The sequence below is a fragment of the Siphateles boraxobius genome, unplaced genomic scaffold (genome assembly GCF_051911475.1).
Source record: "Siphateles boraxobius isolate OS27281-9 unplaced genomic scaffold, OSU_SipBor_1 21, whole genome shotgun sequence".
Classification (NCBI taxonomy): domain Eukaryota; kingdom Metazoa; phylum Chordata; class Actinopteri; order Cypriniformes; family Leuciscidae; genus Siphateles; species Siphateles boraxobius.
In genome coordinates, this window is record NW_027508822.1 from 721548 (window position 1) to 734980 (window position 13433).

At 43.0% G+C, this 13433-nt stretch overlaps 2 protein-coding genes across 2 annotated transcripts in view; one reads left to right on the forward strand and one right to left on the reverse strand.

Moving 5' to 3' along the window:
* The window catches only part of LOC143746091 (uncharacterized), a 606033-nt gene that overhangs the window by 431230 nt on the left and 161370 nt on the right, over window positions 1-13433 (forward strand). The window lies entirely within an intron of this gene.
* The window catches only part of LOC143746097 (uncharacterized), a 543695-nt gene that overhangs the window by 24482 nt on the left and 505780 nt on the right, over window positions 1-13433 (reverse strand). The gene's annotated exons all lie outside the window — the stretch shown is intronic.

Below are 13433 nucleotides of genomic sequence, written 5' to 3' on the forward strand. Positions count from 1 at the left end.
TTAAAATAATGGTTTTCTATTTTTGATATACTTTTTGGTATAATTTATTTATGTGATGCCATATGCCCCTTTTTTACATTTGAGCCCCTGCCCCTGAGGAACTCTCTGCACATCCCTGTTTCCAACTACATACCTCTGTGAGAGCGTTTTTTCCACACTGGCATATCTAAAGAACAAGGGTAGGAAAGATGTAAAATGTTTCTCCCAGCCTTTCTCCCAGGGGGAGCTGTGTTCTATGAGTGTGAGTGAGCCCTTCTTCACATGGGTGGAGCTGTTGTTTAATTCAGTTCTATTTTCCTTGTGAAAAGGTAAGGAGGGTTTTCACTGTTCTCTGTTACATCAATTTAATTTCTTTAATTATATTGGCCATCCATGTTATTTGAAGAAATGTATTACTGTTAAAGATGTTAACTAACATATATATGTGCAGTTATTTGTGATGGATGGTTTTGTATTTCTGATATTATTTAATGGGTTGTAAATTCCATGTGGTGGGGTATATTTTTCTGTGTATTGTATTGTGTTTAACGTTTGTCTGAGTATTTTGGGTTTTGTTCTTTGTATTTTGGATGTATGTGACATTTGACATTAATTTTCATATTCAGAAAGTTATTACTTTGAGAACCTTCGTGATTTGAGGGTTAATATAACTGCAGCTATAAGGCTATGCTGTTTCGCTTTATAGTTTTGTTTGCATTTTTATTTTTGATATTGTTAACTAACAGTTCTATTTTCCTTGTGAAAAGTGGCTGATGCAGATAAAGAATAATAAAGCTTCTCTACTGTGACGACCACGATATTTGTGTCCTCCTCATTCAATCATCACCCAAACACAACGCAGAGACATTTGGGGGAGCACACAGACGAAGAGGGTTACATCTTTGGTGCCGTGACCCGGATCGTTGGTTTCTACATCAACGGAAGCAATCTGACAAATAAGAAGTGTGAGTGAAAAAAGAAAAAAGAAAGAAAACTATTTCACCTACTCTCTTTTGTTTTAAAGTGACAGTGTTAAATATATTGTTGGACTGAACTGAGTGTTGCTTAAGATTTTTTTTTTTCCTGTGTCTGAACTTTTGATATTGTGCTATAAGAATGTTAATTTGTTAATTTGAGTAACACATTTGTGAATTGCTGTGTCTTTTGAAACAATATACTTTTTTGTGCATTCAGGTGTTTAAATCTCTTGAAGTGGGTCATTTTTTTTCTTTCCCATTTACCTTCATTTATGATTATTTGCTTTGTGATTACAGGAAACATAAGATATATACAACACATTCACTAACAGCATTAATTTTCACTACTACATTTTTCATATTTTTACATTTTTAAACACTACACACAGTGTATTGCACACTACATACACATTGTGTACTGCACAGACGAGAAAATGGAAAGAAGTGGAAGAGAAATACAGGCTCTCCATGAAACCACCCCTCATCGACCACCTCCTTGTCCCCAAGTACCACTAAGGCAGCCCTTCCAGGCCACCCCATGGTTACCAGTAAAGCAGGACAAAATCCAACAGTACGAAATAAGCATGCCCGTCGAGGTGAGTATTGAAACTGTATCTCAGCCTAATGATAATCCCTAACAGTCTGTCAGGCCAAAGACAAGGCAGCTAGCTGCACATACGGAGAATGTGCCCCCCTCGGCAGTGAGCTGGCACCAGTTGGGCACCTGTCCCAGCACTTTTGTGCAACATCAGCCTTCCGCTCATACCCAAGGCCCAGATAACCCATTCTTTGGACTTCCCACCACCATGCCCATGTTTTCAGTTAATCCACATCCATCTAATGTGCCGACTGTTTTGTCCCAAACTAACATTCATGACAATGTCACTACCATTCAGGCTTCACCAAACGTGGCCAACAGAATGCCAACTGACATGTCCCCTTCTCCAAATGACCCATACCTGCCCCCAGCGTTGACTGTCCCGTCTAAAACGTACATTACTACTTTTTTACTTTTGGAAAGATGGCGCCTGTGTGTTTGGCTTGCCGTCTGTTGCTCTTGTGTTACCTTCTCTGCCTGTCTGATCTGTCGTTTATCTGCTGTTCAGGGCTAGTTTATGCCCGTCAAGCTCTCCTAGACATCCGTATTTCTGTTGGTGATTCACTTACGAACTTATACACAGTGGACGTGGGCTGCCCCCTCCACAATCCGGACGAGCCGTCCCGAACGATCCTCAGGCACGATATCTGCTGGTGGCCACTAAACACCGCGGAGAAAGCGAAGGAGGAAACGAGGAACACGCTGAGGTTACATCACGAAACTGAAGACTTTTTTACAAGCTGGCAGTTCGCTTCGGCGCAGCTCTGCTGCCTGGCACCCGCGGGAAGCGGTTTACCGATGTCTTCGTCCTGTTTTCCCCCTACATCTGACTCCTGTCACTCGGGCTGATCTCCGCTGTGTTGGTATCTGCTCCCGGCAGAACGGAGTTAATCACGGAAATCTACGCTCATTGAGAAAGGCGCCGTCACCTCACGTGATTATTCCTCCACCCAAACTGGCACTAATCAACGCATGCTCTGCGGTGAATAAGACCTTTTTATTAAACGACTTCTACTCCTTACACAACTTGGATTTTATGTTCTTAACTTGGTGATATATCGTTCTCCACACTCCACTAATGGTTTTATACAGCAATTAATTGGCAATATTGCCACAAACTATGATCGCTTCCTTTTGGTGGGAGATTTTAATATTCACGTCTGTTGTCATTCAAATTCCTTGTCGCAGGAGTTTCTTGACTTAATAGATGCTTTTGATCTACTGCAGTGGGTCAAAAACTCTACGCACATTCAGGGCCATACATTGGACCTTGTGTTATCTTACGGGAAGGGTGTCACTGATATTGTAGTCTCTGATTTTCTGCTCTCCGATCACAAGCCTATTCTATTCTCACTCTCAGTCTCTTCCGGAGCTCTCTCAACCCACTATTACACCTGTTATGTCGCGGATCTACTCTCCACAGTTCAGCACTTATTTCGACCTGTGCTTTGCTGAACTATGTTCACACTTGGACTTGGACCAACCATTATCGGACCTGGATGCGGATCAACATTTCAGCCTTTTAAATTCTACCTGGCTCAAGGTAGCAAACGTGACTGCTCCTCTCAAGCCTCACAAATGCAAACCAAAATCTGATCTGTGGCAAAACTCTGACACTCGTCACCAAAGACAAATTTGTAGAAAGGCCGAAAGCAAATGGAAACGAGACAGGCAAATTGTCTCCTTCCATTTGTTCAAAGACGCTTTTACAGCATACCAGAAGGCTGCTAAGTCAGCTAAAGCTGCATATTTCTCTAACCTAATTGAATCCAACCACTCTAACCCAAAGGTCTTGTTTTCAGTCATTCAGTCTGTTATAAATCCTTCTTCTAAATTGTCTGTTGCCTCTGATGCTCTATGTGAAGATTTCCAGAGATTTTTTGTTAACAAAATCACTAAATTAAGACTTAGTGTCTGCCCTAACTTAACTCTTCCCCCATTCGTGTCACCTACTACTTGTGTTTGGGAGGTTTTTGATCCTAACAACCTCCAGACACTAAAGGATGTGTGCGCCAAGCTCAAACCTTCATTTTGTCCAAATGATATAATTCAGCCGAAATTTCTAAAGTTAATCATCGACTCTGTGGGTCCAGGTTTGGTATCTCTTTTTAACAAGTGTCTCAATACGGGCTCTGTTCCAGCTAATCTTAAGGTGGCTACAGTCACTCCTTTGCTCAAGAAGCCTTCACTGGATCCCTCTGTTTTACAAAATTACCGACCCATCTCTGTCTTGCTTTAATTTCCAAGTTATTGGAGAAAATCGTGTTTAATCAACTCCAGCACTTTCTTTCAAATAACTGTATTTATGAGGCTTTTCAATCTGGGTTCAGGACTGCCCACAGTACTGAGTCCGCCCTTCTGCGAGTGCTAAACGACATTTTTATCTCCACTGATTCTGGAGATTCTGTGGTTCTAGTTCTCTTAGACCTTTCGGCATCTTTTGACACTGTTGACCACCCTACTCTGTTGGCTAGACTTGAGACTGGGGTGGGCCTAAAAGCTTCTGTCCTGTCATGGTTTCAGTCGTACCTTTCTGACAGAAAGTTTTTAGTTAAGATGGGTATTTTTTTCCAGCTCCATGGCACCTCTAACTTGTGGTCTTCCACAGGGCTCCATTTTGGCTCCCTCTCTATTTTCTCTCTACTTGCTACCGTTGGGCGCTATCTTAAGGAAACAGAGTGTATCATTTCATTTTTATGCGGACGACACCCAAACTTACATTCCATTCAAGAGAAATAACCCTTCAGCGTTAAACTCTCTCCTGCTATGCCTAGAGGAGGTGAAGGCATGGCTGGCTAAAAATGTCCTCTCCCTAAATGATAAGCCCGAGTGATAAATTGTTTTCAGCCCGAGTGAAAGGTCCCAGTGTATAAGCCCAGACTTGGGGAGTCTATCTCCCTTTAAATCTACAGGAGTGCGGAACTTAGGTGTTCTTGTTGACCAGTCTTCAAAACTTGACAAACACATATCATCTGTCATCAGCTCCGGTTTCTGCCAACTTCGCTTACTATCTAAAATCAAAGGCTTTTTTACTCCGATAACTTTGGAAATGGCGGTTCATGCATTCATCACTTGTCGGCTAGATTACTGCAATTCACTTTACTGTGGGATATCAGCTTCTCAAATTGCACTTCTTCAGTTGGTCCAAAATGCTGCGGCCAGACTTATTCTTAACTGTCGCAAATATGGCCATATCTCTCCAATTCTTAAATCGTTACACTGGCTGCCAGTCCGGCAGAGAATAGATTTTAAAATCCTCCAATTTGTTTTCAAATCTTTACATAATTTAGCTCCAGTCTATCTCTCCGAAATTATTCATCCCTATACTCCGTCCAGAAGCCTAAGGTCACACGACCAGGCTCTGCTGATAGTCCCTTGTGTCAGACTTAAGCGTGGAGGGGAGCGTGCTTTTGCAGTGGCAGGGCCTCGTCTGTGGAACACCCTGCCCCTAGAGATCCGAACGGCCCCCAACCTTTCTATCTTTAAGTCTTTGGTAAAAACCTACCTGTTCTCTTTAGCATATTGATCTCTTTTTTGATTATTTCTACTATTTTACATTTGAGTCTCTGATAAGTCTACTCGTAGCTTTGCTGCTTTTTATGTGTTTTATGGGTTGTTTTGCTGTTTTTATTTTTCTTATTTGTGTGTTCTGTAAAGCACTTTGGTCTGTCTAAGCGGCTGTTTATATGTGCTATACAAATAAATGAACTTGAAATTGAATTTGTCCAGGTATGATCCAGGCACCCAATATGTACACTTCTCCATATGGCCTGCACTCTCCTGCTGCAATGGCTGGTTCACCCCAAACCAACTTGGCGGGTCATCCAACGGCCTCTACCAGCTCTCAGTGATATGTGTCGGGTCCCCGCTATGATAACAATAACTTTCTCAAATGTTTACAGAACAAGCGGGAACCCAGTGTGCCTGTATGTTTTTCTATTGCTGTTCAATTACATGATAGAAAGTCTAAGGCCTTCAAAAGCCGTACAGCAAACCCATCTAATCTGGTGCCTATTACACGACATACCAAGATTGCTGTGGGGACAAAAAGTAAGACTGTTAAGTTAGCACTTTTAAATATCCACTCACTTAAAAATAAATCACTTTTAGTCAATGACTTAATAACCACATACAACCTGGATTTTATGTTGCTAAATGAAACTTGGCTAGAAGAAAGTTGCAGTGCAACAGTCCTCAATGAAACAGCCCCTCCTAACTTTACTTTTATGAGTGTCTGCAGAGCTGTCAGAAGAGGCGGAGGTTTAGCTGCTCTTTATAAAGATGTCTATCAATGTAAGCAAATATCATTTGGGAATTACCCGTCTTTCGAATATCTGGGTATTGTGTTAAAAGGTGCTCCACGCATTTTACTTATCATTGTTTACAGGCCTCCAAAATACTCTCCAGCTTTTGCTGAGAACTTAACAGAACTGTTAAGTTCTATTTCCTCAGAGTTTGACTGCTTTGCCATTGCTGGAGATTTTAACATTCACATAGATAATGCAGAAAACAATATGGCAAAAGAAATCAAAACTGTTTTAAAAACTTTTGATCTGACTCAGCATGTACATGGAGCCACACATAATCGTGGACACACTCTAGATTTACTTATCAGTAAGGGTCTAAACATTTCATCAATTGTTATTAAGGATGTAGCACTGTCTGATCATTTTTGTATTTTCTTTGATATATTGATCTCTCCTGCCATTGAAGCTAGATCTGTGTCTGTCAAGAAGAGATGCTTAAATGAGAATACTAGTGTACTATTTATGAAGGCTATATCTTTAACACCAAGCATATCTGCTGACTCTGTTGATTTTCTCCTTGATTCTTTTAACTCAAAAGTTAAGAGTGTAATTGATGATATTGCTCCTGTGAAAGTCAGGAAGAAGAGTGGCAGACAAAAAGCACCTTGGAGAAACTCAACAGCAGTGCAAAATATGAAAAGACAATGCAGAAAAGCAGAGCGCATGTGGCGGAAGACAAAACTTGTAGTCCATTATAACATCTACAAAGACAGCATCCATGCTTTCAATAAGGAACTAAGCAAAGCTAGACAGACTTTTTTCTCGAATATTATAAACAGCAATATAAACAACACGCGCACTCTTTTTGCTACTGTAGAGAGACTGACAAACCCCCCAAGCCAGATTCCCAGTGAAATGCTCTCAGTGAGAAAGTGCAGTGAGTTTGCTTCTTTCTTCTCTGAGAAAATCAATAATATCAGAAAGGTGATCAGCTCATCCTTGAGTTGCGCTGGGGTCAGGCAGATCAAACAACAGCACGAGAAAGTAGCCACTATGTCTGATTTCGAAGAAATTGATGGCAAAATTTTGGAAGAAACCGTACAGCAACTAAAAACATCAACCTGCGCCCTTGATGCACTTCCCACATCTTTTTTCAAAAATGTGTTACACAGCTTAGAAGCAGATCTCCTAGAAGTGGTAAATGCCTCACTTCTCTCTGGGAGTTTTCCGACCTCCCTGAAAACTGCAGTTGTCAAGCCCCTCCTGAAAAAGAGCAATCTGGATAAGACCATATTAAACAACTATAGACCGATCTCAAATCTTCCTTTCATAGGCAAGATCATTGAAAAAGTTGTCTTCAATCAGCTGAACAAATTCTTAAGCTCGAATGGATACTTTGACCATTTTCAATCTGGTTTCCGACCGCACCACAGTACAGAGACCGCGCTCATAAAGATAATAAATGATATTCGCTTAAATACTGATACAGCCAAATTATCAGTGCTGGTACTACTCGACCTCAGTGCTGCATTTGACACTGTCGATCACAAAATACTTCTTGACAGGCTGGAAAACTGGGTCGGGCTTTCTGGGATAGTCCTAAAATGGTTCAGGTCATACTTAGGAGGCAGAGGTTATTATGTGAGTATAGGAGACCATAAGTCTGAGTGGACATCCATGACATGCGGAGTCCCTCAAGGCTCAATTCTTGCGCCACTCCTATTCAACCTGTACATGCTCCCAATGAGCCAAATAATGAGAAAGAACCAAATCGCTTACCATAGCTATGCAGACGACACACAGCTCTACTTAGCCCTATCGCCTAACGATTACAGCCCCATTGACTCCCTTTGCCAATGCATTGATGAAGTAAACAATTGGATGTGCCAAAACTTTCTTCAGTTAAACAAAGACAAAACTGAAGTCATTGCGTTTGGAAACAAAGATGAAGTTCTCAAGGTGAACGCATACCTTCAGTCTAGGGGTCAAACAACTAAAAATCAAGTCAGGAATCTTGGTGTGTCTCTGGAGTCAGACCTTAGTTTCAGTAGTCATGTCAAAGCAATAACTAAATCAGCATATTATCACCTGAAAAATATTGCAAGAATTAGATGCTTTGTTTCCAGTCAAGACTTAGAAAAACTTGTGCATGCTTTCATCACCAGTAGGGTGGATTATTGTAATGGACTTCTCACTGGCCTTCCCAAAAAGACCATAAGACAGTTGCAGCTCATACAGAATGCTGCTGCTAGGATTCTGAGCAGAACCAGAAAATATGAACACATCACACCAGTCCTCAGGTCTTTACACTGGCTGCCAGTTACATTTAGGATTGATTTTAAAGTATTATTACTGGTATATAAATCATTCAATGGCCTAGGACCTCAATACATTGCAGATATGCTCACTGAATATAAACCCAACAGATCACTCAGATCATTAGGATCACATCGGCTAGAAATACCAAGGGTTCACTCTAAGCATGGCGAGTCTGCTTTTAGCTACTATGCCAGCCGCAGCTGGAACCAGCTTCCAGAAGAGATCAGATGTGCTCCTACAGTAGTCACATTCAAATCCAGACTCAAAACACATCTGTTTAGCTGTGCATTTACTGAATGAGCACTGTGCCACTGTTCGTCCGACTGTTTGCACTGTATTTTATTTTATGTTTTAATTATTCTGATTTCTGTATTTTATCTTTTATTCTAAACTGTTTTAATTATTCTGATTTCTTTTGATTATTTTAATTTCTTCTATGTAAAGCACTTTGAATTACCATTGTGTATGAAATGTGCTATATAAATAAACTTGCCTTGCCTTGCCTTGCCTTGCCTCTCAGGTACCTCCATCCTTCTGTTATGGTGTGCCAAATGCCATGTGCTCAAAACCACCTGAGACACTCCAGCCCCCTGCACCTCCTGTCTTGTCTGGAACCAACTTTTTGCAGAAGACATACTCTGTTCAAACACACCGAAATTACAATGATCAACAGCGCACCTTACATTCGCACTGTGCCGTTGTGTCGTCCTCCTCACCTCCTGTGTATGCTTCTATGACAGTGCCAGTGTCTCATGGTTCACATATGTATGCACAACAACCCATTTCAGTGAAAAGACCTCAGACTGCACCTTAGCATGTGGCTCATCAGCAAGATGTATACATTCCTGTCTCTGGAATGACCACGCCACAGCCCAGCTCTCCACAGACACATCAAGTTCGAAATGTGCAAGTGTTCAGAGGTGGTCCTGATTGCAGGATACTTATTGAAGACTGGATAAGAGATATGAGGTACCTCCTTGATGATGGAGGAATGCCCGAAAATCTGTCTTTTTCTACTGTAGTACGACATTTGAGTGGTGAAGCCAGGAGGCTAGTTCTGAATCTCCCTCCCAATGAGTAGACTGCCGGCAGAGCTTTTGAAGAACTACGAGCTGAGTATAGTGATATGCAGACATCCCTGGACCCATTAGCTGATTTCTATGAGAGATACCAGCGCACTGGCGAATCAGCGTGTTCATACGCCATTGCTCTGGAGGCCACTTTACGTTCAATGGAAGATGCTCAGTATGGAGGCCAGCCTTTCCCAGACCGGGACGGCAAACTGACTCGTCAGTTCATGAGAGGATTGAGTGACGAAGAGGTTTTTCACAGGATAGCACCGATGAAGCCTAGACTTTTAAGTTTTCGTGAACTTCAAGCAGAACTTCGTAGCCTTGCTCGGAAGACAAGGAAGTTTCAGACTCAGCCAAAGGCCAAAAAGACGTACTCACAGGCTCAGTTTACGATAGTGAGTGGTAATCTGAGTGGCGAAAAGCCGAGAACAGAAAAGGGAAATAGGCAGAACACAAATCTTACTGAACTCACAGCCATGGTGAAGAAACTGGTGAGCAGTCAAGAGGATCAGCTTAACAGATTGATGCAGCTGGAGGCTAAAGTTGGAGCATCACCACAGACTGTGTTTCCTCACACCCAGAGACCTCAAGAGAGTAGTGACACTGCAGTAAGGGGCGTATTGTGCTATCGTTGTGGAAAACCGGGACACATTGCACGTCTGTGTCGGACAGTGATGACTGATGAGGCAGCCCAAGCTGAAATTGGAGCAGAGTCCAGGCAGGATTTAAATGCTTAGGGCCTGTGGTTACCGGGGCAACCACAGGCATGCAACAGAGTCCCCAGCATCATGAAACGTGCAGGTCAAAACCAGCTGATACCCCGCTGGCAGGTCCCTTTAATGAAAGGGTGGTTGGAGTGAATGGAGAAATGTGTAAAGCTCTCATTGACTCTGGCTCTCAAGTAACCACAATTACTGATGAGTTCTGGTGCCGACATCCTGTCCTATGTTTTCAGGAATTGCAGCCATCAGACATCCCCATTGAAGGTGCCGCTGGTCAACCCGTATCTTATGTTGGTGTGCTTTGCATCAACCTTAAGTTTTTGGGAAGGGTCTACTCAAAATGTTCCTGCTTTTTTTTGTCCCTGTGACAGAGTACCGATCCAGTGTTCCATTGTTTATTGGGACTAATGTAATAAAGGTTTCCAGAAATGACCTTCAAGCGTCATATGGCAGAAAATATCTGGCCAAAGTGAAGTTGACCAATCCTGAGTGGCACTCTGCAATGGTTGCTGTGAGTAAAAGTGAACCTGGTGGAGCTTCAGGTAAAGTTGGTCAAGTATAGTATGCTGGTCACAGAATAAGGATACCAGCTGGTAAGGAGCAGGATGTTATTGGCAGAGTTGTGGGTGGACCGAAGAAAACACAATATACAGTTCTAGTGGAGAGCCAGTCCTCCAAAAGGATTCCAGAAGGCCTTATGGTTGCCAGGCTGCTTGTTAATGTTGAAAATGGTTGTGTTCCCATCCGACTCTTAAATCTGTCTTGAAAGGATGTTATTGTCAACCCGAGGACCTGCTTGGAGACGCTTTCCTGGTTCAGGATGTCGTTGAAGAGGAAGAAAAGTGCCAAATGCTGTGCCAGAACCAGTTCATGTGTCCGAGTCAGTGTGAGAATTCAGTGACAGCATTTTGTCAAAGTCAGCAGCAGACTACCAGTGTTGAGTCTGTTAATGGTATGACATGTGGAGTTGATCTTAGTGCTGCAGCAGTAGAAGGTGAGGAGCAGTTGGCGTTGCTTCAGGATTGGCTGAGGAGAAATGCTGATGTCTTCTCCAAACACTCCATGGACTATGGACATACCACCACTGTGCAACATGAGTACTTCTGGTGGACTCTAAACCTTTCTGCCTCCCTTATCGCAAAATATTGCCTCCCTTATCGCCATTGTATTTTTTTATTTTTTTTTATCAGCGTGGCTGATTCATTGTATTGTTAATGCATTATGTCTTGTATGTTTATTGTATTTATTATATTTTGTATTTTATGTGGAACTTCTATTGCTGCCTTCTTGGCCAGGGCTCCTTCGTAAAAGAGACTTGTTCTCAAAGGCTCCCCGAGGATCTGCGTGGACTACAGGAAGCTGAATTCCTGCAGTACCAGAGACGCTTTTCCGCCCCAAGAATAGAGGAGGCATTGGATGCGCTGGGACAGTCAAGATTCTTCTCGACTCTTGATCTCACCTCTGGTTACTGGCAAATTGAGGTGGCTGAACACGACAAGCTCAAAACTGCTTTCAGCACCCCCATGGGGTTAAATGAGGCCATCAGGAGGCCGTTTGGTCTGCAGAATGGCCCATCAACCTTTCAAAGATTGATGACCTGCTGCTTTGGTGATCTGAACTTTGAGAGCCTCCTTATCTACCTTGATGACTTAATTATCTTCTCTAGGACTTTTCACCTTGAGCGGTTGGAAGTAGTGTTCAGCCGGCTCCACAAACATGGTTTGAAGCTGAAGCCTCAAAAGTGTAGTCTACTGAGGAAAGAAGTTCAGTACCTGGGCCATGTGGTGTCTGCGGAGGATATTCATACAGATACTGAGAAGATAAGCAGAGTCAGAGACTGGATTGGCCGTCGAGTGTGAAGGAAGTGCTGGGGTTTGTTGGTTTCGCTGGGTACTACAGACGATTCATTAAGGGATATGCAACATTGGCAGCACCTCTGTATAGACCTACCTCTGGAGACCCAAAGAAGAAGAAAAGAGGGGTGAAAGGAACTTCTGGAACTGTGAAACTGTTTGAGTGGACAGATGAATGTGAGAGAGCGTTTGAAGCACTGAAGGAGGGACTAACTACAGCACCAGTTCTGGGCTACCCCGACTTCAGCTCACCATTTGTACAGCAAACGGATGCTTCTGTTGAGGGTCTTGGGGCGGTCCTTGCACAAGTTCAAGATAGTGTGGAAAAAGTAATTGCTTATGCAAGCCGAGGTTTGAGACCACCTGAAACCCGCTACCCCGCACATAAGTTAGAGTTTTGGGCTCTAAAGTGGGCTGTTACAGATAAGTTTTATGATAACCTTTATGGGCATAAGTTTCTGTGCTGACTGACAACAATCCACTTAAATATGTGATGAGTACAGCGAAGTTGGACGCCACAGGTCAGTGTTGGGTGTCACAGCTTGCCATGTTTGACTTTGGCATTGAGTACAGGCAAGGGAAGTCCAACTCTAATGCCGACGCACTCTCAAGGATGTCTAATCAAGAGGTCATAGAAACTCTTCAGTCCTGCCCACAGTGCATTTCCTCAACGCAGCAAGGCCAATCCTGCGGAGATGAGTCAGGGAGGAAGGAAGACGTTAGTGAGCAGGCGGAGAGAACTTTGGTATGCAAAGAGGGAGAGTTTCTGGGCCAAGTTGATGAGCTAGCCAATCCATTTGATGGAGCGGGTACTGATGTGGTGCTTGCAATGACAAAGCTGGAGATCAGAGGATGTCAAAAGGAGGACCCTGTCATTGGGCCAGTCCTAGATTACAAGACACTAAACAAAAAGCAAAGATGTGGAGAAAGATTGGAAAAGGGGAAAGATGCACGGCTTCTCTTAAAAGAGTGGAGGAGGCTGGTGGTCAAAGATGGAATTCTTTACAGGCAAGTTAAGGATGTTCAGGGACTGTCCATTGCTCAGCTGGTCTTGCCAGAGGAAATTCGACTTTTTGCTAAAACAAGTCTTCATGACAACTCTGGTCATTTGGGATTTAAAGCGTACATTGAATCTGTTCCGGGAACGATTATTTTGGCCGAGAATGCAGTGTGAAATAAAGTCATGGTGTGAGCAGTGTGAAAGATGTTGTCTGAGGAAAGCTCCCACTGGAAATAGGGCTCCGTTGGTGAGCATTTGCACTCAACACGATTCGACTTGTTTCTCCCCATACTTCTTGATATATGGCAGACATCCACGATTGCCTGTTGATTTCCTTTTTGGCCTCTCAACAGCAAAAGAACCATGTGAGTACAGTGAATATGTCCAGACTCTGCATGAGTGCTTGACCTATGCTTATGCTGAGGCAGACCGAATGTTGAGGCATGCTAAGGATATTCAGAAAAAGCACTATGACAAGAAAGCCAAAAGCCGCATGTTCCAGCCGGGTGACATAGTGATGGTGAAAGTGTGTTATGTCGAGGGGAAACAGAAGCTGGCTGATAGGTGGGAACCACGTCCATATGTTGTGGTGAAGAAACAACCAGGAATTCCAGTGTATGTGGTTCGTCAAGAAGATGGTGACAGGGAAAGTGTCATCCACCGAA